Source organism: Rhinolophus ferrumequinum, chromosome 7 (genome assembly GCF_004115265.2).
Source record: "Rhinolophus ferrumequinum isolate MPI-CBG mRhiFer1 chromosome 7, mRhiFer1_v1.p, whole genome shotgun sequence".
Classification (NCBI taxonomy): Eukaryota; Metazoa; Chordata; class Mammalia; order Chiroptera; family Rhinolophidae; genus Rhinolophus; species Rhinolophus ferrumequinum.
In genome coordinates, this window is record NC_046290.1 from 77308725 (window position 1) to 77335600 (window position 26876).

Here is a 26876-nt window from a genome sequence, read left to right on the forward strand (position 1 = left end):
TTTGTAATATAGCCTTCCTCTTGGGAGGTTTGGTTAAAGCTATTCTAGGGTTCTGGCTAGATGGGAAGGTGTGTAGTGACATGTGGGTGGCATTAGAGGATGAAGACTGACACCTCTGGATTGATTTTGTCACCTATCCTACGACCTCAGAAATCTGATGTTACTAGCATACTCCAAGTACCTGTTTCCAAAAATGACGATTTTCTTATTGTCAGTGAGAAATATTACATTCGGGGCAAATGTGTAAATCACCATTGTCTACTTATAGGCATGTTTCTGGATCACTAAAAATTGCTTTTTTGGGTTGCATGTTAAATAAAATGTTTTGTCAGCCAGGCGGCTCTGAAAGCATCATCCATCTCTACTTCTCTGGCTCTCATTTAAGCATCATTTCTATACCACCTCTTCTTATTGTCGGAGTTTCTTTGGATATAGTACTATGATTGATCATATTTTAGCTGCATTCTTACTTCCGCACATCTGGCAACAAAAATCTTTTGCTCTAGGGCATATTTTTACCCATTGCGCTCATGTCCGTTTGTGTGGGTTTCATTATTTACTGCTCCACTGGCCTCTCCCCTTCAACCTGTGCATTAGGGAGTTTGTTTCTTGCCCTCCGTGGTGGTCTTGGTGAGCATCTTCTTGTAACATGGTGAGGCAGGATGCATGTCTTCTCATACACACAGGTTAGCATGGCTAAGGGATACCTACGTGGAGGTCATAGGTGGAGAGGTCTACAAAGTGCTTTACAAAATACTAAACATAGGGAAGTTTTCAGTAAATTGTTCTTAATGCAATGGTCAGAAGACATGGTATTCTGCTGCTGGGATACTAACTAGAAGTTCACAATTTTTCTCTGCTTCCTTTTTAGTATGCTTTACCTCAATCATGATGCAGAATATGAGAGCAGAGGCATTTCATTATTCAAGGTGGGGGAAGGTCTGTTTTCGTTCAGAATGAGTCAATTACTCATTTCCAGTGAATTGCACTGTGTCTTATAGAAAGGATTACAAAAGCAATCAGAAGGCTACGTGAGCATTACTCTCCTGAGAGATGTAACATAATAAATCCAGCTTGCAGATACAAGATACTTCACACAAATTAGTGGACCCAGAATTAGTATTAGTCAGGAAATCTGTTTTTAACATGCATCATTGGGACCAGGATGAATCCAAAATTAAGATAAGAAGTACTTATACAATGCGATAGTAAGAACTAATGCAACGTTTAACTGGATTAAGACAATTTATTTTTACCTCAGTCATAAATAATTTAAATTTATCCTTCCATTTTAACATGAAGACTAAGTACGACAGTCATTCCCATCAAAAAATTATTGATGAACTAAACTGACTACACCCTTTCCTTGTGGATACTGATATGGGTAATCAGGACTATTGGAAACTAAATTTATTTTGCACAGTCTGTTGAGGTGACATGTGAATGGAATGGAGATAGGAAGTAGCAACCTTAGAAAACTACCCAATTAAAGTTATCCTAAAATATTAGTGCCTCTAAGAAAAATAAAGCACACCACATCCTCGGGGCCAGGATGTGAAAATTCAAACTGGAATTATGTGACTGGAATTGGGTTCTTGAGATTGTGGGTGCACATGTGAGACGTACACCTTTAAATTTAATAATACAAGGAGCCTATAATTGTAGAATAATGTAGCCTCCTTTTTTGTTAAGCACAAGCTGTATAGCCAATTATAAAACTGCAATTAAATAAAGCATCTGATAAAGACTTTATATACCAAGAATTATTTCGGTCTTGTCTAATACTATGAATAATTAGCACTCATTTAGTGTTTATTATATATCAGGCATTGTTTTTAAGTGTTTTATATATAATAATCAACTCAATGTTCCTAATGAGCCCATGAAGAAGGTACCGTTATCCTATTTGACAGATGAGAAAACTGAAGCACAGAAAGTATACCATGTTTAAGGTTACAAACAAAGTATGTGGTGAAAGTCAGATACAAACCCAGCTAGTCTGGCTTCAGGCTCTGTGCTCTTACCCGCTCTTCTGTAGTTGCTCTGATTCTTGTGAATATGTTTTTTCTTATTAACTTTGCCAATTGATAAGAACAAGCAGTCTGTGTATTGTCTAGTAATTGATTAATCCTTAATTAATTTTTTCTTCTTACTCAGTATAATTCTGTGATTCAAACACTCTTGACCAATATCCTTAAATATTTCTCCTCTGTCTTCTGCATCTGGCAAACCCTCATGCCTGTTGAGCCCAACTCTGCTTCCTTGGTGTTTACTCCATAGCAACTAAGAACTGCTGGAGAATGGCACACGGGAGAGCAGATGGTTCTATATATGAGATACCTCCAGCCTCTGGTGGCTCTTTCATACTTCCTGGCAGTATTTCTGTAATCAACACACTATGTATAATAATGTTCCCAAATGTTCTGTAGCCAATTGTGTTTTCCCAAAGAAGGACACAACAATATCCGCATCCCCTTTGCTAGTATAATAATGTGACTTTGCTGTTCCTTCCATCACAGAGGTAAGGTCTACCTCTCTTTGGATGTAGGCAGGCCATGTTATTAAAGATGTGGTTTTCAAGTAGGTCATAAAAGGTGGTACAGTTTCCACCTGGTTCTCTAGGATGTTTTCTTCTGGCCTAGAACCAGGTACTGTGTTGTGAGGAAGCCCAAGTAGCTTTCTTGAAAGCCTCCAGAACACATGGAGATGTTCCAGCCAGTCAGCTGAGGGTCTAACCCACAGCCAGTGTCAGTCTCCAGGCGTGAGGGAGTGAACCTTCAGGTGCTTTCAGGTGTCAGCCTTCGAGTCTTCTCAACTGAGATTCTAGACATTTTTAACCGAAAATAAACCTTCTCTGCTGTGCCCTCTCCAAATTCTTGACACACAATTCTGAGGGACAATAAAACGGTTATGATTTTGCCACTATGTTTGATTTTTTAAATACAGAAATAGTAACTAAAATGCTCTTTCTATTGTTTTTTAAATACCCCTTCTTCCCCTCTACTCCCACCCCTAGCAGGTAACCTTGCCATCTACTTCAGAGCAAATAGAAGTAATCAGTTGAGAATGCTGCCTTATTTTCAAATAACAAATATACAAATATCCCTTTATATACATTCATTCTCTTTTCTCCTGTTACAGAAGAGTAGGTCCTTTTACTTAAGGCTAATAACCTCTACTTGTTGTTTGTAATCCACCCCGGCTTGCCAATAAATTAATGATAATAACTATTATCTCTTCTAGTATATTTTAAACACCTTCTCTTTGAACTGGACCCATCTCTTTAAAAAAAAAAAATGAGGTATAGCTGGAGTACAATAAACTGCACATATTGAAAATGCACAAGTTGGCTGGTTTAAACTTATGTATTCATCTGAGAAACCACCACCACAATCAAAATCATGAATATTTAACCCTAAAAATTTCCTCATGCCCATTTGCAATCCATCCCGTGCTCCACAAGCAACCACTGACCTTCTTTCGGTTACTATAAATTAGTTTTTCTGTTATTGAAGTTTATATAAATGGAATGGTGTAACCCTTATGTACTCTTTTGCTCGAGTTCTTCCACTTAGTATAGTGATTTTTGATATTTAGTCATGCTGTTGCAAATATCAATTGTTTGTAACTTTGTATTGCTGACTACTATGCCATTGTATAGCTATTTTCTGATTTATATTCACTTGTTGATGGACTCTGGGTTATTTCCAGTTTTAGATATATACATAGTCTAGGTAGTATTATAGATGCTACATACACACACATACACACACACACACACACACAATTTCCACACATACATGAGTCTGATTAGCAGTTCTCTATTCAGTTTCAATGGCCTATTTCTCTGTGCCAATACCATGTTTTCTTTAGTAAAGCCTTCTAAAATGGCACGTCCCCTATACTGAATCATTTACTTCAAAATAGTCTTAGATTACTTTGTCTAACGACACTTCTTTATCCTGTCAAAGTGTAAACCTCTGGTTGATTGAGCATTTCCTCTAATTACTAAGACAGTTTTATCTTTGCCAAATCATAATCCTTAGTTTCTCAGGCTAATATTTTTCATGAGGAATAGGTATCGGTTATGTCAGCTTCTTACTGTTAGCTTCCCTTTCAGTAAACTTTATTGAGAGCAACGTAGAAATATTCATAGTTTTTATTTACATTTTCTCTGTATTTTATTCTGTGGATAGGAATGTTTCATTGGCTAAACTCTATTCTCAGCTTCGATGGATGGCATGATGTGTTGTGGTCTTCTATGGACTATGTAACAAAGACCAGTCCGTATTCTTACACTTGCTGAAATTATGGCAAATGTTAATTAAAGTGAGGTTTTAATGGTGTTAATTCTTGATGTAATTTTTGGGTGCCAGTGCACCCAAGAATTCTGACCTTACACCACTACCTCCTCTCTCTATATATCTATATATATGTATCTTTTCTCCCTTGGAAATCTTATTGAGAATGAGGATGCTCCCATTTGACATTGATTTTATATATATAGATATACATATGACATTGATTATATACATATATATACACATACATATATATATACACACATACATATATATGTGTGTGTGTGTATATGTGTGTGTGTGTGTGTATATATATATATATAAAATCAGTGTCAAATGGGAGCATCCTCATTGGAACTCAGGGCCTTTGGTTGGGATACAAGGATAATCCAGAGGCTAGGAGTAGGGACTCTTCATCTTTTTCAGACACAACTCTAAGCCCACAAGGAAAGCTAAGAGTCAGAGTGAGAAAGTATGTTAAAAATAATGCTGAATTTCCCATTTGGAAAAAGGCATTCTGACTGCAAAGGATAAAGCAAACGGAAGTGGGAGAAATGAATGTACATGCTGCAAGGATTAGCTCTTAGATCTCTTATCTCCTCTGTAGCTTGGGTACAAGATAGAGAGACTGTCAGAAAACTATTGTCATGTGCTTTATCTCCTCCTGCACTCTGATCTCTGCTGCTTGCCACCTGGCCCAGTAAACGTCCAGTCTGACCAGTCAGCGTCATAGGCACCCTTCCTTGAGAAGTGAAGTGGGAAGAGATGTTGAACATGGACTTAGATATTCTACTTTCCCATATTCTGGGGACAATTGGGCTAAGTTTACAGGAGCTTAATATAGAATCCAGATTACAGATGTTCTTTCTTACAGAACCCACTACTTAATATGTCAAAGAACATAAGGATCGATAAAATTGTTTGAGATAAGACAATAATTTTGATGAGTGTGAAACAACAATATAGTTTAGGCTGCCTTCTTTTGAATCTGCACCTTAATTACTTGAATTATTTCTAGATCAGTTAGATGCATACTTTTCTGCTATGGAGAATAGAAAGATAATTATTCTTCTTTCCTGCTTAGTACGTTATATTGTCACTTATTAGGAGCCACCTAAATAGAAACTTGATAGTTATTTAATAATTGTCAAAACTTTGGCTTGAGGTCAACCAAACTAATCCAAAAGCATCACTTTTGGCAGTTATTCTTCATCACTTAATCAATTTATATGCAACACTCTAGCAGAGCAGGTCCAATCATTCTATTAATTACCAGGCAATACGTTTTATAACTAACTGATCTTGAAGGATTCACCAAGAAGATACTTTGCATAAAAAGAGATCTTGTGTAGGTTTTATTGAAAATGTATTAAGGCAGTAGGGGGATAATGTTAATAACCATATGGAAATTTTTCCATGATAAAATCATTTTAGCCATGCTCTGTGGTGTTCAATTCTGAGCCTCATTCATCTGTATGCTACAGCAGACCAGAACTTTCTTTCAAAGGACAAATTTATCCCTGTCTGTAGATGCTATGTGTCATAGCTTTTCATGAAATTGGAGTGGCTACTTTTTCCTACCCAGGTCTGTATCCGTTTTCATAAGAAGATGTCAAACACTTCCCACTTTCTATGGCTCTTCCCTCAATTGATAATATTAAATGTTTGTACCTAATGTCTTATCAGAGAATACAAACTCAAAATCTGTCTCCCATTTTTTTCCAGAACTCTAGTAATAAATATTTCTTTTAATGTCCAAAATTGTATTCTTAAACTCAGACCTTTAGAAACCATCTTGCTTGAACTACTACATCAGTGTCTTCTTTATGAAAATCCACAAAAAAATTATTTCGCCATTATCTCAAACTATTCTTTCCCTGAAAATTAATTTGGTTACATCATATGGGTATGTGGGCATATTTTACTTTTTGCTTTGGCCTACTGGGAAGCTCAAATTCGTATCTGTTACTGAGCTTTAACAAATGAGACCTTGTTGTCTAGCTTTCAGGTACTAATTCTTACTTTTTCCACTGGTCCCTATTTTTTTCATTTTTTCTTAATATTCTTATATGCATCAATCACTACATTTAAAAGTATAACAGCAAAAGCCACTTTTCGGAAGGAGGTAGCCACTCCAGTAGCTTTGTCCTTATCTGGGAGGCCACATCACACCAGATATTAAAAAATAACACCAACTACAACATAAAAACCTTTCACATTTCCCCTATCTATGACACATACCCTACAGGGAAAACGTCCTCTGAGTGGGAGCAGAAAATTGACACTTCAGTTTTTTCTCATTGACTTGCAAAATATCAGTATTGTTCCTTTGACTAAAATAGTTTGGAAAATCATTGAAGGATTTCAAAGAGATTTACAAATTATTCAATTGAATAAGTTCTTCAAAGAGCACCACACAATTTTTCCTTCACCTCTCCTGCTTCTTGGGGGTAGAATACAAATCTACCATATACAGTCAGGTTTTTATTACTCTCCTCATTGCATTTTGGGGGATACATTATTACCTCCTTATAGACTTCCCACTCTACATTTATAACTTATCTAAAATTCTGGAATTCCAGAGTTTTGCTCCTCTTAAATGCTTTTTTTGGGAGCCATGTTCTCCTCATTTTCATATTTTTCCCCTGATACCCAACTCTAATTATGAATCAATATCTTGGTGACTACTCACTAATGATTTTGCACAGTGATTATAAATGTACTCTTTGCCATATAGAAGGTCATTTTATGGCTGCTTGGCCATGTCTTTGAATTAATGTAGCCTGAAATGGAACAGAATTGTGGAGGAGAAAAAAACTTACCAGTATAATCATTCCAATTTGCAGGGTGTAGAGTATTGGGACCTCTGGTCGTGGTGTAAAATTTTAAAGATGAAAAGCGTAGAATCTGGTCTGGGTCTTGGGAACTTAGGAAATTTTCTGGATCTGAAGATGCTACCCCATTCCAAGTCTGACAAAGGGAAGGAAACTTTTGCAGAGACTTTGTAGAAGCCCTTGGAGGTGACCATAATGGCCTCTCCAGTTGGTTCTCGATCCTGCACAACCCTCACTTCATCCCAACATAACACTTCACACATTAAAGTGAACTAACAGAACCATTAATTCGACAAATGTGTATTTAGAACCTATTATGGGCAAAGCATCATGCAAAGCACTTAATAAATATTGACAAAGGAGATAGGACAGATGCTTCCTTTTCAGTGTTCCTATTTTTGAAATTTTAAGACTTACAGTGTTACCCTTTAAGTCAAGTCTTCAACCATTCTAGCCTTCTTATCTCTTAGCAACATATTTGAATTTTGAATTCTGCCAATAACTAGTATGTATGCATAAAAGCTGTAAGTTGCCCAGATTTTTATAGAATAGAGAGAGTAGGGATATTCAAGGTTCTTAAGAATTAGAGAATGACCCTGGCCTTCTGGAGATTAGGAGAAATATAATGCATCGGAAAGTTATACTAGTACATAATGGAAGTTTTCACCCGTATAGATGGGTGATTCATACACAGCTCCATAGATAGATAGATAGATAGATAGATAGATAGATAGATAGATAGATAGATAGATAGATAGATAGATCCATATGGTTATATATATATATATGGATATATATATTATATATAGATATTACATATTATATATGTGGTGTGTGCATCTCTGTATATGTGTATAAAAGTTTTCTACTTAGTTATTTTACTTCAGTGTGCATTAAGATACTTCTGTATTGGTATATCCAACTTTAACTTGGTCCTTTACTTGTCTGTTTCAACGGCTTTCCCAGTTTATAACATTGTCTACTTAAACATTCTCTTATTGATTATCATTGAAATTATTTTCATTTTTTTCCTATCGCAAACATTGCTGCAATTAAAAACATATATGTTCTTTTAGTGAGCATGTGCAAGAAAATCTCTAGGACTTACAGGTAGAATCAGAAGATTGAAGACCCATCTATAGATACCCTATTTTGAATGAAGTTCTTCAGATTTTGCACTGACTGGTCTCTGAAATTATAACATGGTGATTTTTAGGAACTGGTATTTATAATAATATGCCAGAAATTCAAAAGGAAATCTTTGAAGAATTCTAAAAGAAACATTGTCGCCTTCACAGAAGAGAAATTTTCAGTTAATTTTCTTTGTGGTACATTAAAATATTAACACTTCAGCTTATGTGGATTGAAGACTTTGAAGAGTGATCAAAATGTTATAGAATATTATTTTATTAATTATTCATTTTCCATCAGTGACCATGCCTAAAAGTACCAAATCAAAAAATGTCTAAGAAAACCATCAATGTTACTGCCAATGATTATGGTAAATTCAATAAGAATATAGTTATGAAATAGTCTTTTCTTAAATTCTTCTGAAATGTCTCTATGACAAAGTATTGTAAGGAAAGAGCCTTTATGTAGGTAGAATATAGGTATTTTTCACAATCAAGTTTTAAATGGGTGCCTTTTGAATGAAATATTTCCTGAAACCCAAATGTGATTCTTAATCTTTAAGTGGTTCAAAATTAAGGACAATTGAAATAAAAGTCTTGAAGAGAAAATGAATTTGGAAAACCCGAAGAGAGCTGGCAAATATTACGCCCCAATATAAACTATTAGTGGTTGTCATAGCTTCACCAGACAGGTGAACTCTGTTGGAAACTTTGTCCTACCTTAGAAAACAACACACAAAACGTTTCTGAAGAATTGCTTCCTGAAATAAGTTTATTTTGTAGCCTTGCAATGATGCAAATAGACTCACAACAGATGTGTAATGGCTGCCCTATAGAGTTTAGAATAGTCTAGACAAGACCACTTAAAGAGTATAGATTACAGTAATTGTCCTCTCCATTGTCTCATTTTAACTTTGTAAAGCATAGGTTTTCTAGTATTGTATACTTTACTTCTGAACTGCCTTTGCCTGAAATGGAAGATCCTCTGTCCTACAAGACTGGAAGAATTTATTCTGTATTGCATGTGCTTTGATGTATATTTCAAAGATTTCAGCTGCAGTCAGGCATTCTGTGTTTGCTCAGATGCAAAGGAAAACCTCTGGCATGCCCTTGAAGATGAATTTGTCTATTTCCCTTCACAATGAGACAGCATTTCATGAACTTTAATTCCTGATTAGTTCCAAAAGGTCTGCTTCCTCTGGTCATGAATTAATATACAGTATTTCATCCGTGGGATGGGTTTGGATGCCCTAAAAACTGCCAAACATCAAATAAATGACCTGGATTCTCTGTTCAAGGCAAGACAGGAAATGGAAAGTTATCATCTGAGCCCTCTGTGTATGAAATCAAAGCCTCCTCAATGGGCTGTGTGTGTGAGTCTTGCTGTATCCTTATGTTAGGAAGTAATTACAATCCTCAGCTCCCTCTAACACTGCTTCACTTTTAACATCTAACACTATTTACTGCTGGGGGCTTTTCCTTTTTTTCTCAGCATGTAATATCCACTTGGGCATGTTTGGAGAGAGGCAGCTATAAACTGTGGGTTTAGATACGCTTTTCTAGAAAGACTGGAATGATAATACTGTCTTGTTAACAATTGTTTTCTCTTTAGGCTAGGATTATGGGGGAATTCTTTAGTATTCTTCAAACACATGAGGAAAATGTTATGCCCTGCTACTTATAAGTGTCACAAAGTTTCTCACTGAGGTGTGGAGGTCTGTAGCTGAGTAGAAACAACTTCTATAGATCTTGAGTCTCTGCCACATTAACTTGAACACTTCTAGACAGATACTTTTGTTGCCTCTCAAAAATGATATGCTCGTGAATCTCTGAACAGATTCTTATAAAGTCAGGTGAATGTATCAAAGATGAATAAGATTTACAATTGGATATGGTGGGACTTGCATAGCTTTTGAAAGGGTGAGGATTTTGTTGGTGTGCTCAAAGAGAAAAGCCAGGTAGGATTCTTTTTACCAGGAAAACCCAGGTAAAAAATAGTTACAATTCTGCAGATGAAATAATTCATCAACTCCAACAGTGAGTGATGAAAGGAGACATAATGTATAGCTGTACTTAAGGACACATTTTCCAGGGGAAAAACATACCCTCAAATTCATGTAGTAAGTGACCAAAACTGAAATTCAATCTATAAAATAGTAGTTCATCTATTTTGAGGGTTAACATAGCCCATCAAATAGTGGCAATTGTACTTTAGTTGAATTGCTATATGATTTGCCATTTTTGTTAAAATTACTGTGAAAAATGAAAAGAATTTTCTATTCTTAATGTTCTACATCAATTCTGAAATGAAGCACGAGTTATATTACCTGAAAACAGAGTGAATTTCAAAGATAATTGCTATACTATTATTGCTGAGGCTAATATAATGTTCTCATCCACATTTTTTATTGGGGAGAATTACATTGTATCTGTACTTCCCCCTTGGTTTTGCCTGATAATTCCTCAACTGCTTTTGCTTTGCTAATGTAGACCAGTGATTCTCAACCTTAACACTATTAATATTTGAGCTGGATAATTCTTTGCTGTTGGGCTTGTCATGGGCAGTCTTTGGCAGCATCCATGGCCTCTAACCACAAGATGCCAGCAGCACCTTTTCCCTAGCCGTGGCAACCAAACATATCACGAGATATTGCCAAATGTCCCCTAAGATGAAAAATTGCATCTGGTGGCAAACCACTGCAGACAAAGAAATAATACCATTTCCGGTTCCAATTATCTTGTATTGAATTCCTTAAGTCCTTGTTCATTTGGAAATAATTTGTCATTCATCCATGTCAAAGAAAATTATGAAATAAACATTGCACCTGTTTTTGCCAGAGCTTAAAAGGTGTTGTAAGGTTCAACATGTAAGTTTACTTTATAAAACATTTTACACATGGGCCAGACCTCCTCAAATACATTACATATGAAATATCTTGAAGAAAACATTACACAAATGCCTAAGAAAAATGGAATTAGTTTTGATGATGCATTTATAATAAGACAATGCTACTATTACTATTCAAGGCTATTAGTCATTAGTCATCATTCTGATTTAAATATAAAATTAACACATGTCAAAGATTTTTTTCATTCAACACGTTAGTTAATGAGAGAACCAATTATATGTTAAACTGGTCCAAAGAGCACTGGAGAAGCCAGGTATTCATAGGCAATAGAATAAATGAATCTTAGACATAGAACTAGTTGATGCTGTCTAAGGAGAGTAAATAATAACTTTTGGGGATTTATTTTCCACCAAACAGAAATGATTTGCATCTCTATGAAATAGAAGTCTACAAATTAACACAGAACTTTACTAATTCTTGGACCTTTAATCAATATTCTTAATAGTGTTTAAACTTCTATTCATAGACAGGGATTTTTATCTTTTCTAAGTTAAATCCCTCCACCTCCAGAAGATCTGTCTCCCTCCCACGTACAACCTCCTCTTCTCCATTCTTCTTTCTTGTTCCTTCAGGGGGAAACTTTTTGTAATCATCATATCTCTCTACCCACCTCTGAAAAGCTCACTGAATAAATGGTGTATGATCACTGCATGTGTTTCCACACCTTAAAACCAGGCATTTAATATCTTGGAATTATTGAATCCCAGATATAAAATGTTGGATAATAACAATAATACTACTTTGTATATCACACTTCACACAAGAAAATGAATATGGATTAATAATAATATGTGAAATAATTGTATAACATTGTTGGGGACCTAAGGTAAAATTTGGTATGTTAGTTAGTTTATATAGAATATACCATACAAAATGTTAAAATAATTCCTAAAAAAACAGACATTTAATAAATATTAATCATTAGAGCACTTTTGCATGGAGTGCTTTAATTAAAATTGTGCTAACCCTATGAAGACCTAGAATTATTTCCCAAGTTAAAATGGGGTGATCAATCAAGACAGACCTATCCTAGTGTTCTTTTTTTATATTTTTATTTAAAATATTTTTTTCTCAAAGAAAAGAGGACGGACAGGAAAAGGAAAAGAAAATTCTGATCGGTTAGACATTGGGTTAAGTAAAAACCTTTTAAATCTTACAGATCTGAGATCTTTGTAAAATGGCATGTTATGACCCAAGTGCTGAAACCTGTCCATTTTACATAAGCCTGCCTTAAACTTAGCCTGCCGTTGCAGTTTTAATGTGTGGCATTGTTTCTTATTCAGTCATGAAAGGCAGTAAACCTAACCTTAGATGTGACTCCTTTGGTATTCTTCCTATTCACTACCCATCCTCATCCACAAAGGAAGAAAATGGAAGTAATAGCCACACAAAAATAAATCAGTAAAACATTTCTTACATTTTTGTTAGCACTTAAATAAGAAATATACAGATGTCTTAATGTGTGTCTTTTGACTTCTACAGAGGCTCGACTTTTCTCCTAACTTAATAATTATAATAAGTAGGTGGAAAGAGGCCAAATGACAGTTCCATAAACTATTGGCCATCTGGCAGTTGCTTTCCACTTTGGAAGGATTTGCTTCATCTGGTGGTGGAATATGCGTATGTCCATCTGAAGATAAATAAATTTACACACAGCACAGCTATATAATCATGTTACATTTCAGGAGAAATGATACATGGTCAAATTTGTTAAAAATAGTTTCTGTGGAAGGAAGATGATTTTCAAAACTGCTAGACAATATCAGAAATTCTAGATGAGAAATTCCAGATCCGATCACCTCTTCCCTCTCCAAAGCCTGATCTCTGTTTTTGCCTTCTGCAATAGGAACCTCTGAGATGCATAACCTTCCCACTTCAATTCATTTACTTTTTTAGTGGGGCTCCTCTTGGTTTTATGTAACACTATTCTTTTGATATTGTTAAGTGCTTCCTTTGAACAATATTAAGAATATAGCAGTTAATTACCCATTGCATTTTATCTCTAAAATTTAGATTAGTCATGGAGTTAGGGTTTTATTTGTCATTTTGTTAAGGAGGTCACATTGGGTGACTGTATTAAATTTAGGTTGTACTTTGATGTTCTAGGTTGACGTATTTTCTAAGATAAGACCAGAAGTGCTTGGCAAATGAATTATCTTTTCTGTTTCTTTTCCGTGACCTTCTATCTTCTCTAATTCTGGTAATAGTTTAAGAGGGAGTATGGAAATGGTTTAGCCCTTGGAGACTGAATGCAAAGACATTAGCCTCTATAGGCTTGTTGAAATCCCCCCAAGAGAGAATTCATCGGGTTGAAACTTAGACTTCAGGAACTATATTAATTATCCATTGCTATGTAACAAATTGTCCCCAAACGTAATAATTTGAAACATTAAACATTATTTCACGGTTTCTAGGGTTAGAAATGTGGGTGTCGCTTAACCAGATAGTTTTGGCTCAGGTTCTTTCATGAGATTTTAGTGAAGCTGTTGGTTGCGGCTGCAGTTCCCAAGGCTCAACTGGAACAGGAGAGTTGGTGCAAACTCACTCCTTTTGGATGTTGGCATACAGAGTTCCTTGCTGGTGGAGGCTGGAGGCTTTGGTTGCTTTCCACGTATGCTCCCTCACAGGGCCAATAGCACTTTGGGAGTTTGCTTCCACTAGCGTGATACAAGAGAAAGGGAGGAGAGAAGAAGACACTGCCCAAGACGGGAGCCACAGTCTTTATAACCTACAAGAAGTGACATAGCATCACATCTGTCATATGATATTAGTCACACAGATTGTCTCTTGTACAGTGTAAGATAGGACCACACAAGGACTTCTCTTGGCACCAAAAATACTATAGCTCTTATTTATTAGATGCCTACTAAGTGCTTTACTGAAATTGCCTCCCCCTTCCTCCCCACGATGCTTTCAAGCAGAGAATATTATCTCCATTTAGAAAATAGAGCCTGAAAGTAGATTAATAACTAGCTTAAAATCACAGAGCCAGAAAGTCGGTAAACAGCCCATGCTCTTTTCACTCTACTGTATTTTCTTTACCTTGGGAATCGGCCCTGTCCATTTTTAGACAGTGTGTAAACTTCTAAAAGAAAATGTCAAACGTTTTCCCCTAAAGCTTTCCTTGGTTCATTTCCACTTCCCTAGGCACAATTACCACTCCTGTAGCAATACTCGCTACCCATTTGCTCGGAGTAGAGCATTTAATTAAAATAAGCCTCAATCATATAATAGTTTTTAAATTTTTCATTTTATTAAACACATTTTAACAATCAAATACCACAGCCTCACACTGTGGTAGAGATTGTGCAAAGAAACAGAAAATGTGAATTTTACCTTCAAGGAGTTCAAAATATATATAGAGAAAAGCACAAGAAACAGTTACATCCATTCATATTTGTTCATTTTATTAATCCAAGCCCCCCCCTTTGCTTTAAGCTTTAAATATATTTTTGAAATAATTGAAAGTGACTTCTGTAGATCAAAGCATATTGACCATGTGTCTTTTGCCTAAAGTGCCCGGATGGATATACTCTGTGGACAAACATAATGAAATGAAATAGAATGTAAGTTAAATGTTGAATAAGAAATGGCAAAATTGTTTGAGTTGACAAGTCCACCACTCTTGTGCTGCTGTTCCAACCTCCCAAATTCACATGGACATTTGTTTTGCCCTTTGAGTGTTAGTTTGAGCTTATGATCTTCACAAAGAAATATAGTCACTTACTCCTACCAGGTCTCATTTTGTACAGGAATGGAAACTACTATAGTTAAGATTTATTTTGTTCCCTGTTGTCACAATTACAGCTGGCAATACACTTCAGACAGTATTTATGATTCTAACAGTATATTCCTCCTTCAATCCCTTACTTCTGTCTTTATGGCTAACCCTGTATACACATCGAATTGGGGGTGATTTGCATTTAAATAAGTACATGTGTTATTTGAATAACAATTTTAAAAGAAAATCACTGTTCTCATTCTAGTTGTTTTTTTTTTAAATAAAAGCTAAGTTCCATGTTAAAAATACTGTTTATAAGCTGCTACTGTATTAATATCAATGGATAACTTGGAATTATTCATATGCATATATAAGACTCTATCAAAGCTTGAAAAGACAAATCAATGCAGAAAACTGAGCAGTACTTGCATCTGAATCCACCTTTATAAATAATCAGTCCTGAAGAAAATATTATCAGGGTTTTGGACTAGGAGAAAGACCAGGTTTGAAGTTTTCTCTCCTTTCAGAATCTTTACAGGAATGTTCTCTGGCATTTGTGCTGTTCCCACACTTCTAAGGTTCATGCCTCACAGTTGTTTTAAAATGTCTCTCTGGGTTTGGTGCTTTTCTTTGCCAGCCATTTTTCTTTGTACACCCATGTGTGAAAGAGTTAATTTGTTGCATAAAACAAATTTTATTCACTTTTCTTTATAAAAGTCTTCGGAACTCATTAAACAGTTTGTGATAGAATAAAATTAACATAAATTATTTATAAACATATGAAATGTGCAACTGAAAGCTTTGCACTCTTAAAAGCCTATGAGGGTGACAGCAGCATTGGTTTGTATTTGGGCAGAGGCCACCTGGATATATACTAACATTTGTGTATTGTAATGCACAAATCTTAGCTGCATAATTTTGATAAATGAATTCGCCTTATTTATTTTCTTAATGGCATCTTAAGATGAGAAGTTTTTAATGCAATGAAAGATCATTTGTTTTTTTTTCTTTTATGATTACTACTTTCTGTGTCTTAACTAACAAATCTTTGCCTCCTCCTAGTTCAAGGTGATATTCTATTGTTTTGTCTAAAGGCTTTATAATTTTAGTTTTCTCATGTAAATCCTTCATCCATCATGAATTAATATTTTTATATGGTATAATGTAGGGATCAAGATTCATTTTTTTTACATGTACATCCAGTTGTTCCTGCATCTTTTGTTGAAAGGATTTTGCTCTGGCACTTGGTTGAGAATCGACTTTCTATGTAAATCTGCATCTATTTCTGTACTCTCCTATTTATCACTTATTATGTGAATACCGGACTTCTGGCATATAAATCCTCTTTTTTTTTTTTTTTTTAGGGTTATTTGTGTGCTCACCACCCAAAGTCTAGTCTCTTTGTGTTACCTTTTATTTGACTCCCTTTACCATTTTCTATCTTCCTTCCCTTCCCTCTGGTAACCACCATACTGTTGTCTGTGTCTATTTGGTTTTGTTTGGCTTGTTCGTTTGTTGCTTTCAGCTTTATATCTACATACTCATATGAGTGAAATCATATGGTTCTTGTCCTTTTTTTGTCTGACTTATTTCATTTAGCATGATACTCGCAATATCCATCTATGTTGTCGCCAATGGCAATATTTCATCCTTTTATGGCTGAGCAATATTCCATTGTATATATGTACCACATCTTCTTTATCAAATCATCTATTGAAGGACTCTTCAGTTGTTTCAAAGTCTTGACTATTGTGAATAATGCGGCAATGAACATGGGGGTTCATATATCTTTACAGATAAATGTTTTCAAATGTTGGGGGTAGATACCCAGAAGAGAGATTGAGTAATATGGTAGCTCTATTCTTAACTTTTTGAGAGACCTCTACACTGTTTTCCATAGAGGCTACACTACTTTATATTCCCACTAGCAGTGTACTAGTGTTCTCTTTTCTCCATATCTTGTCCAACCTTGTTATTTCTTATCTTATTGACAATAGCTGTTCTAACAGGTGTGAGGTGGTATCATGTTGTGATTTTGATTTGCATTTCCCTTAGAGGTAGTGAAGTTGAGCATGTTTTCATATATCTGTGGCCCTCTGTGTGTCTTCTTGAAACATGCAGTCACTTCTTTGAAAAGCAGTCACTCCATAGGACATTTAACTAGTCAGAGATGTTCTTTTCAAAAAGTTTAGGGCTGTCAACACCCAAAGGAGTTGAGGAGCTCTGCCCCCAGGTTTCTTCCAGGCTAGATTCCCCCTGATCTCCCAATGTAAGATTTGGGGGCAGAGAATGGAGAAGTATAATTGGCCTAGAGTGGCTGACAGAGTATACCTTGACTCCTGAAATAAATGGAGATCAGAGGTTTGCTCAGGCTTTACGTGAACTATGCAATTCCTCTACTCCAACCAGGTTGATTATCCCTTCCTAGAACCTTGGAACTGTGTGTGGAAAGAAGCTGAGGAGCAGTGAGACGTTTCAGACCAGGATCAGGAAAACATCCTGATGCTTGACCCTCAAGAGGTACTTTAATTACTTTTGTCAACTGTGTTTGCTGTAGGGAAAGGCCTCAATGGCTGATTATGGGTGAGGTGGGACGGAGAGCATCACCACAGCCAAATGGAGGAGAGTCGTACTTTTTGCTCGCTTCTGTAGAGGAATGGTATTGTTGGAGGCAATCCACAGAGTAACATTTTTGCTGGTATTTTTACATTTTATTTCTACCCTGTCTTAGGCTATCTTAGAAAGGTACTAAAACAATGAGATGCAGATTTGCAAGTGTGCGTTGTGGACTGCTCTTTGGAGCAGCACTTTTAAAGGGAGCACTAATCTGAGATGGTCTTTTAGAGTTGTCTCTAAAAAGCAAGGTGTGATGGGTTTTGTATTCCATCAGCAATCAGTCCTTGAATGTAGCCTCCTGTGTGTGTGTGTGTGTGTGTGTGTGTGTGTGTAGAGGGGGTGTAACCTTAGGCTTGGCAGGCCTCTCAGCCTCAGCCAGTTTCCACAGACGGACTCAGCTGTGAGTTGTCAGCAGCCAGCTCCCTCCCCCCTGAGTCCCCCCGACCCCCCAGCTGAGGAAATGAGTGACTTGGTCCTGAAGCAAGAATCTGGCTTGTGTACCACAAATCCTCTACACACGTCAAAACTACCTAACTGTATTTTTAGGATCTTTAGGGTAGAGTATTACAGAAGTAACTGTCAGACATTGTATATTCTTTTAACAAAGGAAATTTTTAAAAACAGCACCACAATACCGTTATAAAACTTTTAAAAGGATTAGCAATAATGCTTTAATATCAACTAAGACAGTCCATGTTGAAATTTCCCCAGTAATCTCAAAAGTCTCGCTTTAAAATTAATTTGTTTAAATTAGGATCGAGGAGTTATATGGCTCAAATAAGCTCTGACATTCAATGATTTCAAGTCAACTAAAGATGGCCATAATTCTGGAAAGTTCTGTCTACAACTCATTTTAACCATTGCATATCATAATTATTGGGATAGGATCTCTTCTTTATCATTATTTTAATTTCCTTTTAATAGAGGTACCCAGCTTCAATTTATTTTCCATTTCATCTTCTGCTGACTAAAGTGTCAAACACAGTGCCCTGCAAAGTAAATGTTTGATCTATAACTTCTAATGTTGCATCTATTGCTTAAAGTATTTCGCCAACTAATGCTTTACCTTTTTCTCAATAGAAGTAGGCCCTCTTTGTATATAGAAATTACAAGACTTAACTTTGATGGAAATAATCTCGAGAGATTACCATTTCATTTTCCTGTTTGAAATTGGTTTCTGAACTATTCCCATCCTTTGCGTTCCTTTGATCAAAGTAATTGTATATTCCTAAAATACTATGATTGTTGTCCTCTAAGAAGGCCATTGGGTTATTATCTAGCATCATTCTATATTTTATACTCTGCCACATTATTGACAGAATTTGTGGAAACCAAATGGCTGGATATGGGCCACTGAGGTTTAAATGGAGAAAATCAAATATGTGAACAGGACTGAAAATTGAAATTAATATCAATGCATTCTGAAAACTGACATCTCTTAATAATTAATGTCACTCCAAATGATTTGAAGAAAAAAATTGTACTAGGAGATAGAAGGTTTCTTAAAAATTTATCACATTCATCACTATTCCTTCAATGTTAGCTAAGTCTTTTAACCACATTTTCGCCAATATTTTCTTTAAAAATTTTGAATCATTCAGAAAGGTTGAAAGAGTTTTTCAGTGAAAATTAACATATTAATTATAAAGTTATAATACTAGCCTTATCACATACTATCCATCTATGTATTTAACTATATCCATCCACTTGTCCTTTTGATTCATTATAAATAGCAGACATCAGTAGAACTCTACCACCACCCTTAAGTATGCATATCAATATATTTTTATGGTTATTCTCTTTTTTTGTGAAGGTTCAACTTATATTCACAAAGCTTAAGGATACCAAATGCACGTAGTTTAAATGTACTATTAGTTCCAACAATGCATGTCCTTTGCAACCCAAACTCCGAATCAGATACACAATATTGCCATCTCCCCAAAAGGTTCCCTCAAGCCATTTCTCAGTCGATTCTCCCACAAACTCCTCAAAGGAAGCTGCTCATCTGCCTTTGCCCTACTCAGTTTTCCATTTCCTATCAATGGAATAACGCATCATATACTTTTTTGACACTTCATTTACTCAGCATAATGATTTTGAGGTTTATAGCCATGTTACTTGTATCAGTAGTTGATTCCTTTTTATTGCTGAGTAGAACAACTCTGTGAATATCAGTTTATCCATTTTTTTAATTAATGAATGACGTGGCCATTTCCAGTTGTAGATTCTATGAATCAAGTTGTATTAATGCATTCATGCAAATCCTTTTGTGGACATATGTTTTCTTTACTCTTTGCTAAATACCTAGCACTGAAATTGCCTTGGTCATAGACTAGATGTATATTCAGTTTTCATTTTTAGTATATTTAGTTTTTCAGAAACTGGCAAATCTTTGTCCAAAGTGGTTGTATCATTTGCCTTAGAGTTTCAGGTGATTTACTTCCTTGTGAACACTTGGTTTTGCAAGTCTTTTAATTTTCACCATCCTACTTTGTAGGTATTGGTATATCCTTGTGGTTCTAATTTGCATTTTCCTGATGAATAAACATACTGAATACTTTTAAATGTTTTTATTATATGAGGTCAGACAATTAAGTGTATGAACTTATCCTAGAAAAAGTGCTACATACCTTGTTGATGAATATCACTATGGTCACCTTCGAAGTCCTTCCCTTGGGAAGGTGTGCACCGACGCCAGAGCTTAGGTCACCCTTCAGAGCAATTGTGAAACTCTTTTTCTGGAATGGCCATCAGAGCTGTCATCGTATTACCCTTGATGTCTTCCTTTCAATATTTCCTTTATCTTCAGGTAAAGAAAGAAGTCATTGGGGGCCAGATCAGGTGAGTAGGGAAGGTATTCCAATACAGTTATTTGTTTCCTGGCTTAAAACTCCCTCCCAGACAGTGCTGTGTGAGCTGGTGCATTGTCATGATGCAGGAGCCATGAATTATTGGCAAAAAGTTCAGGTCGTCTTTATCTAACTTTTTCATGCAGCCTTTTCAGCACTTCAAATAGTAAACTTGGTTAACTGTTCATCCAGTTGGTACCAATTCATAATGAATAATCCCTCTGATATCAAAAAAGGTTAGCAGAATCGTTGCAACAAGTTCACGAACTCAGTTGTCAAACCTCGTATATCTTCTTTATGAAGCCTTTTCAAATAATTTGCCTTTTACTGTTAGATTTTTTAAAAAATTTTTTGTGAGTGAGTTACAAGAGTTCTTTTATATTCTGCATAGCAGTCCTTTGTGCATTTATTTTTCCCCAGGCTATATATTCACTTTCCTAGTGCTATCCTTTGTTGAGCCAAAAGTTTTAATTTCGATGAAGTATAATTTATCATTTCTTTCTTTCTTTTATGATTATTACTTTCTGCTTCCTAGTTAATAAATCTTTCTTACCTCTAAGTTTCAGATACTCTTTTGTACTTTCTTCCAAAATGTTTATAGTTTTAGCATTTATATTTAGGTCAATGTTCACTTCAAATTAATTTTGTGTATGTGTGGTGTGGGGTAAGGATTGGTGATCTTTTATGGATATATGTTTCTTCTGGGACCCTTTATTGAAAAGACATTCCTTTCTCCTATTGAATTATTTTGACATCATTGTTAAACATCAAATGACCTTAGAAGTATGGGTTTACTTATGGGATCTCTGTTTTGTTCCACTGATCTAGTTACTGATCCTGTCTGTTGATCTGTTTTTATTACTCTGGTTTTACAGTGAGCTTAGAAATTAGGTAGTATAGCTCTTTTAACTTTAGTCTTCTTCTTAAATATTGCTAGAATTCATGGTTCTTTATATTTACATATAAAATTCAGAAACATCTCAATTTCAGAAAACATTACTTTAATTTATCATGGAATCACATTGACTATAGAGAAGGAATTATGTCTTAATGATATTGAGTCTTCCATTCTATTAACATTATATGTTTATTTATTTAGATTTTCTTTAATTTCTTCCTAGAATATTTTGTAGTTTAAGTATACAGGGTTTTAATGCTCTTTTTTAAACTTATTCCTAAACATGTTCTGTGTTTTTGCATAATTAAAAGAAAAAATGTTTTTTTAACTTTGTTAGCTGCTATATGATAAATCAGGTGATTTTTTTTAAATATTAGCCTTATATCTCCTAACCTTACTCAATTCACTTACTATCTTCTTGTAGTTGTTTTTAAATTCTGTAGGATTTTCTATGTAAACAATTATGCCATCTGCATGTAGTGACAATATTATTTCTTTGTTTCTGATTGTCATACCTCTTATTCCCTTTTCTTATTGCAATATCTACAACTTTCAGTCCAATATTGAATAGAAGTTTTAAGAGAGAGTATTATTACCTTGTTCCATAACTTAGGAGGAAGGCATTAATACTTCACCATTAAATATGTTGGCTGTAGTTGTTTTGTAGATATTCTTAATCAGAATGAGAACTTCCCTTCTTTTCGTGTTTTGTTGAGAATACTATTATATTTTTAATTATGAATTTGGTGAAATATTTTTCTACATCTATTGAAATGGTTATAACATTTTTCTCCTTTATAATATTAATAGAATTAATCACATTGATTTAAGTGTTACACCAATCTGGCATTTCTGGAATAAACCTCACTTGATTATGATGTATTATCCTCTTTATATATGGCTAGTATATTGACTAATATCTCTAAGACTGTTTCTCTCTAATTTCATAAGTGTTATTGATCTGTGGTTTTCTTTTGGAATATCTTTGTTACATTTTAGTATCAGGATTATGCTGCCTTCAAAAGTAAGTTTGAAATGTTTCCTCTTTCCCTGTTTTATGAGAGTTTATGTAGTATTAGTGTCATTCCTTTTTTAATATTGAAGAACATTCTATAGTAAAACTGTCTTTGCATGGAATTTTCTCTGTGGAAAGGTTTTAAACTCTGAATTAAATTTTTGATAGATATAAAAATATTCAGATTTCCTGCTTTATCTTTTGTTGCTTTTTTTTAAGTTTATTGGGGTGACAGTTGTTAGTAAAGTTACATAGATTTCAGGTGTACAATTCTGTATGACATCATCTATAAATCCCATTGTGTATTCACTACCCAGAGTCAGTTCTCCTTCCATCACCATATATTTGACCCCCTTACCCTCATCTCCCACCCCCTGCCCCTTACCCTCTGGTAACCACTAAACTATTATCTGTGTCTATGAGTTTTTGTTTCTCATTTGTTTGTCTTGTTCTTTTGTTGTTTTTGGTTTATATACCACATATTAGTGAAATCATATGGTTCTCTGCTTTTTCTATCTGACTTATTTTGCTTAGCATTATACTCTCAAAATCCATCCATGTTGTCACAAATGGTCCTATTTCATCTTTTCTTACCGCCGAATAGTATTCCATTGTGTACATATACCACAAGTTCTTTATCCATTCATCTATTGAAGGACATTGTTTCCATGTCTTGGCCACCATAAATAAAGCTGCAATGAACATTGGAGCACACATATCTTTATGGATAAATGTTTTCAGATTTTTTAGGTAGATACCCAGGAGAGGGATGGCTGGGTCATATGGTAATTCTATTCGTAGTTTTTTGAGGAACCTCCACACTGCCTTCCATAGCGGCTGCACCAGTCTGCATTCCCACCAACAGTGTATGAGGGTTCCTTTTTCTCCACAGCCTCTCCAACACTTGTTACTATTTGTCTTGTTGATGATAGCCATTCTGACAGGGGTGAGGTGATATCTCATTGTGGTTTTTATTTGCATTTCTCTGATGAGAACCCAGAAATAAAACCACATAAATATGGACAGATAATTTTTGACAAAGAAGCAAAAAACATACAATGGAGAAAAGATAGCTTCTTCAATAAATGGTGCTGGCAGAATTGGACAGCCACATGCAAAAGAATGAAACTGGACTGCTATCTGTCACCATGTACCAAAATTAATTCAAAATGGATCAAAGACTTAAGCATAAGACCTGAAACAATAAACTGCATAGAAGAAAACATAGGTACTAAACTTATGGACCTTGGGTTCAAAAAGCATTTTATGAATTTGACTCCAAAGGCAAGGGAAGAAAAAGCTAAAATAAATGAATGGGACTATATCAAACTGAAATGCTTCTGCACAGCAAAAGAAACCATCGACAAAATAAAGAGGCAACCAACTGAATGGGAGAAGATTTTTGCAAACAGTGCCTCCGATAAGGGGCTAATATCCAAAATATACAATGAACTCATGCAACTCAACAACAAAAAAACAAACAACCCAATTGAAAAATGGGCAGACAACCTGAAGAGACCTTTCTTCAAAGAGGACATACAAATGGCAAATAGACACATGAAAAATGTTGGTTTTAATAAGTTGTGTTTTTCAAAGAATTTGTCTATTTCATCTAAGTGTTGAATTTGTTGTATAAAATTATTCATAATATCCTCTTATTATCTTATTTTTTTTCCTGTGGGATCTGTAGTTACAATTCCACTTTCATTACTGTTGGTAATTTGTGTAATTCCATGTTTTCACTTGATCAGACTAGCTAGATGCTTAAAATTTTTGTTGATATTTTCAAAGAACTAACTTTTAGGTGTTTCAGCTTTTTCTATTGTTCTTGCTTTCCATTTCATTGATTTTTTTTTCCTGATCTGTACTATGTTCTTCCATGTACTTTGCTGTTCTTTTTATAGATTCTGGAGGTGAAAAATCGGGTCATTGATTTTAAACCTTTATTCTTTTCTAATGCAAATAGTAAGTCCTAGAAAAGTAAAATAACACGCCAAAGGATCTGCACCTTGATAATGATAGAGTTAGATCTTAGACATAGTCTAATAGCTTTCAGTCCTGTGTTTTTTCACTGGAACATGTTGCTCACATCCTCTTCCCTGTTTTTATATCTATAGCATTCTGAGTTACTTCGACTTTTCAGTTTGTTCCTAAGGACAGTGAAAGGTGAAGTGCTCATTTTGGCTACAAAGGACTCAGAGTACCATATTTTCTATAAACAATGCTTAACTTATTATTTTTTTAAAATGCTATAAATGATCAGGACTGCCCATGCTTTTGGAAATGCGTTGACTGGTGGGGAATTCAGAAGTAATTTCATAACTGGTAAAACCCAAAAATGTCATCACAATGGCATCAATGTTGATAATTCCTAGTAGTGCCAGTCAATAAAGCAACTTAGTCCGATAAAAACATCATAAAAAGATATATGGAAAGAAAAATGTTTGGAACCAAAAGATGTTTTTATTTCAAATTCTACAGTCATGAACAATATCATTTCTTCAGAATTATTGAGAAGAGTTTGTAATGCCCAGTATGAGTTATACTTCAGAATACTGTTATTAGAGTAAAGCCCTCTGCTGTGATGCTTTCATGAAATTTGTCTGTGGCTGCCATGTTAAGAATGCTTGCTTATATTTAAGAGAATATGCTGATGTTTTAAAAATTAAGGCAGAATAACTGGCTGGTGAAGTTCTAATTTCCTTTTCTTTACAATTAACTGAGATAAATGATGAAAATGCTGACCACTGTCCTGGAACAGCATAAGCACTCAAATAATGTTAGTTAATTGCTTCATTTCTTCTTACTATATTAACCATAATCCTGAGGTTTCAGATTATCTCTAAAATATCTCCTTCTGGATTTCATTTTGTAATAGGTATATACTGAACATAAGTTTTTTATGGTAACCTGTCTGTGCATTATTTAACACCAATTATTTTAACTCTGTTTACAACAGAAATTTTTAATTATAAGGAACCATAAATCTACTTGAGTCTAGCCAAGCCCTTTCCAGTGTTTAAATTAAATGCTGAAATATAAGCCTTAATTCAGTTTTTAGAAAGATTGATGGTTGTTGACAAATAAGTATGGCTCTGAATTCTTATGAGCATCTTATAAATCTTTTAGATGGTTCAGAATGCTGAAATGACAAAAGGGCAAAAAGAAAGAGCGGAAAATATGAAATAGTAGAAAAAGCACAGGACTAAGAGTAAGTAGAACTAAGTTCAAGGCCTGTCCTGACATTATCTACATGTATGTGTCCTAGTGCAAGTTATTTATCTTTTCTTGGCCTAAATTTCCTTTTCGAAAAAAAAAGTTAAACATAAGTATCATATCTAAGATTCTATTCATTCTTATATGTGAAAAATATTACTGACCATATGACAATCTTGAAAAAATAAGATAGGAATTGATTCATCAGGGAAACGAGACTTGCATTTTATTCCTCAACAGAATTTGAATGATTGCTCAGAATACAAGGAATTTGACTAACAGCAAGGAGAGGCCAAAGCAAAAGGACCATGCTAACAGGTGCTCATCATGGTTTGGGTAAAACATTTGGTTTGATCTGGTTGAAGACCATTGTGTTGGTAACAGGCTAAATATAATGGTGACTAATTAAGGAGACAATTGAAAAATATTGATTTGTTTGTGATAGTTCAGATGACCTCTAGCTGAAGCATCAGTTTTTAGAGTAGAAGGAGTGCCAGCTTATTTATGTTGTTCTTTTCTCCTTATTTTCCATCTTGCTGATTACTTAGAGTTCCTAGCAAATGTGATGTCAGTGTCAGGTTCCTTCTATTTTCCTTTGACTGAGGAATTATGGAATTTCTGCAATCTTAAAGGTCATCTTTCAGTGGAAAATTACAATTTAGTTCTATGACCAATTATACTAAATAAATACATATTTATAAACATTGTTTGCCTAACAATTTGGTATCATTAGATAGTCCTGGTAACTTGGGTACAGTATGGCAATGCTAGCAAATCCAGATGAAAAAGTGGTGGATTGAACTTGAAAGTAGAATTTGGAAAAGTATATTCTTACATTAGCACCTCAGAAATTGGAATAAAAAGCTGAGAAAAGGAGCATAATGAAAGTTACTGAGAGAAAAATGAAGTGCAATATGTCAATATAAAAGAGTAAGCTGATATATGAGGTCTGACAATTAAGTTTGTGAACTTGTTGCAACAATGTTGCTAACCTTTTTGTGATATCCTAGGGATTATTCATTATGAATTTGTACCAACTGGACAAACAGTTAATCAAGTTTACTATTTGGGAGTGCTGAAAAGGCTGCGTGAAAAAGTTAGACAAAAACGACCTGAACTTTTGGCCAACAATTCGTGGCTCTTGCCTGATGACAATGCACCAGCTCACATGGCACTGTCTGTGAGGGAGTTTTTAGCCAGTAAACAAACAAGTGTATTGGAACACCCTCCCTATTTACCTGATCTGGCCCCCAATGACTTCTTTCTTTACCAGAAGATAAAGGAAATATTGAAAGGAAGACATTTTGATGACATTCAGGATATTGAGGGTAATAATGATTTTAGCTCTGGTGGCCATTCCAGAAAAAGAGTTCAAAATTGCTTTGAA

At 35.0% G+C, this 26876-nt stretch overlaps 1 protein-coding gene across 1 annotated transcript in view; it reads left to right on the forward strand.

The window, feature by feature from the left end:
• KCNN2 (potassium calcium-activated channel subfamily N member 2) overlaps positions 1–26876 on the forward strand; it is a 375548-nt gene that overhangs the window by 60272 nt on the left and 288400 nt on the right. The window contains exon 2 of the mRNA XM_033111136.1: positions 17305–17415. The gene's annotated coding sequence lies outside the window, so the exon portion shown is untranslated. The remainder of the gene's footprint in view (positions 1–17304; positions 17416–26876) is intronic.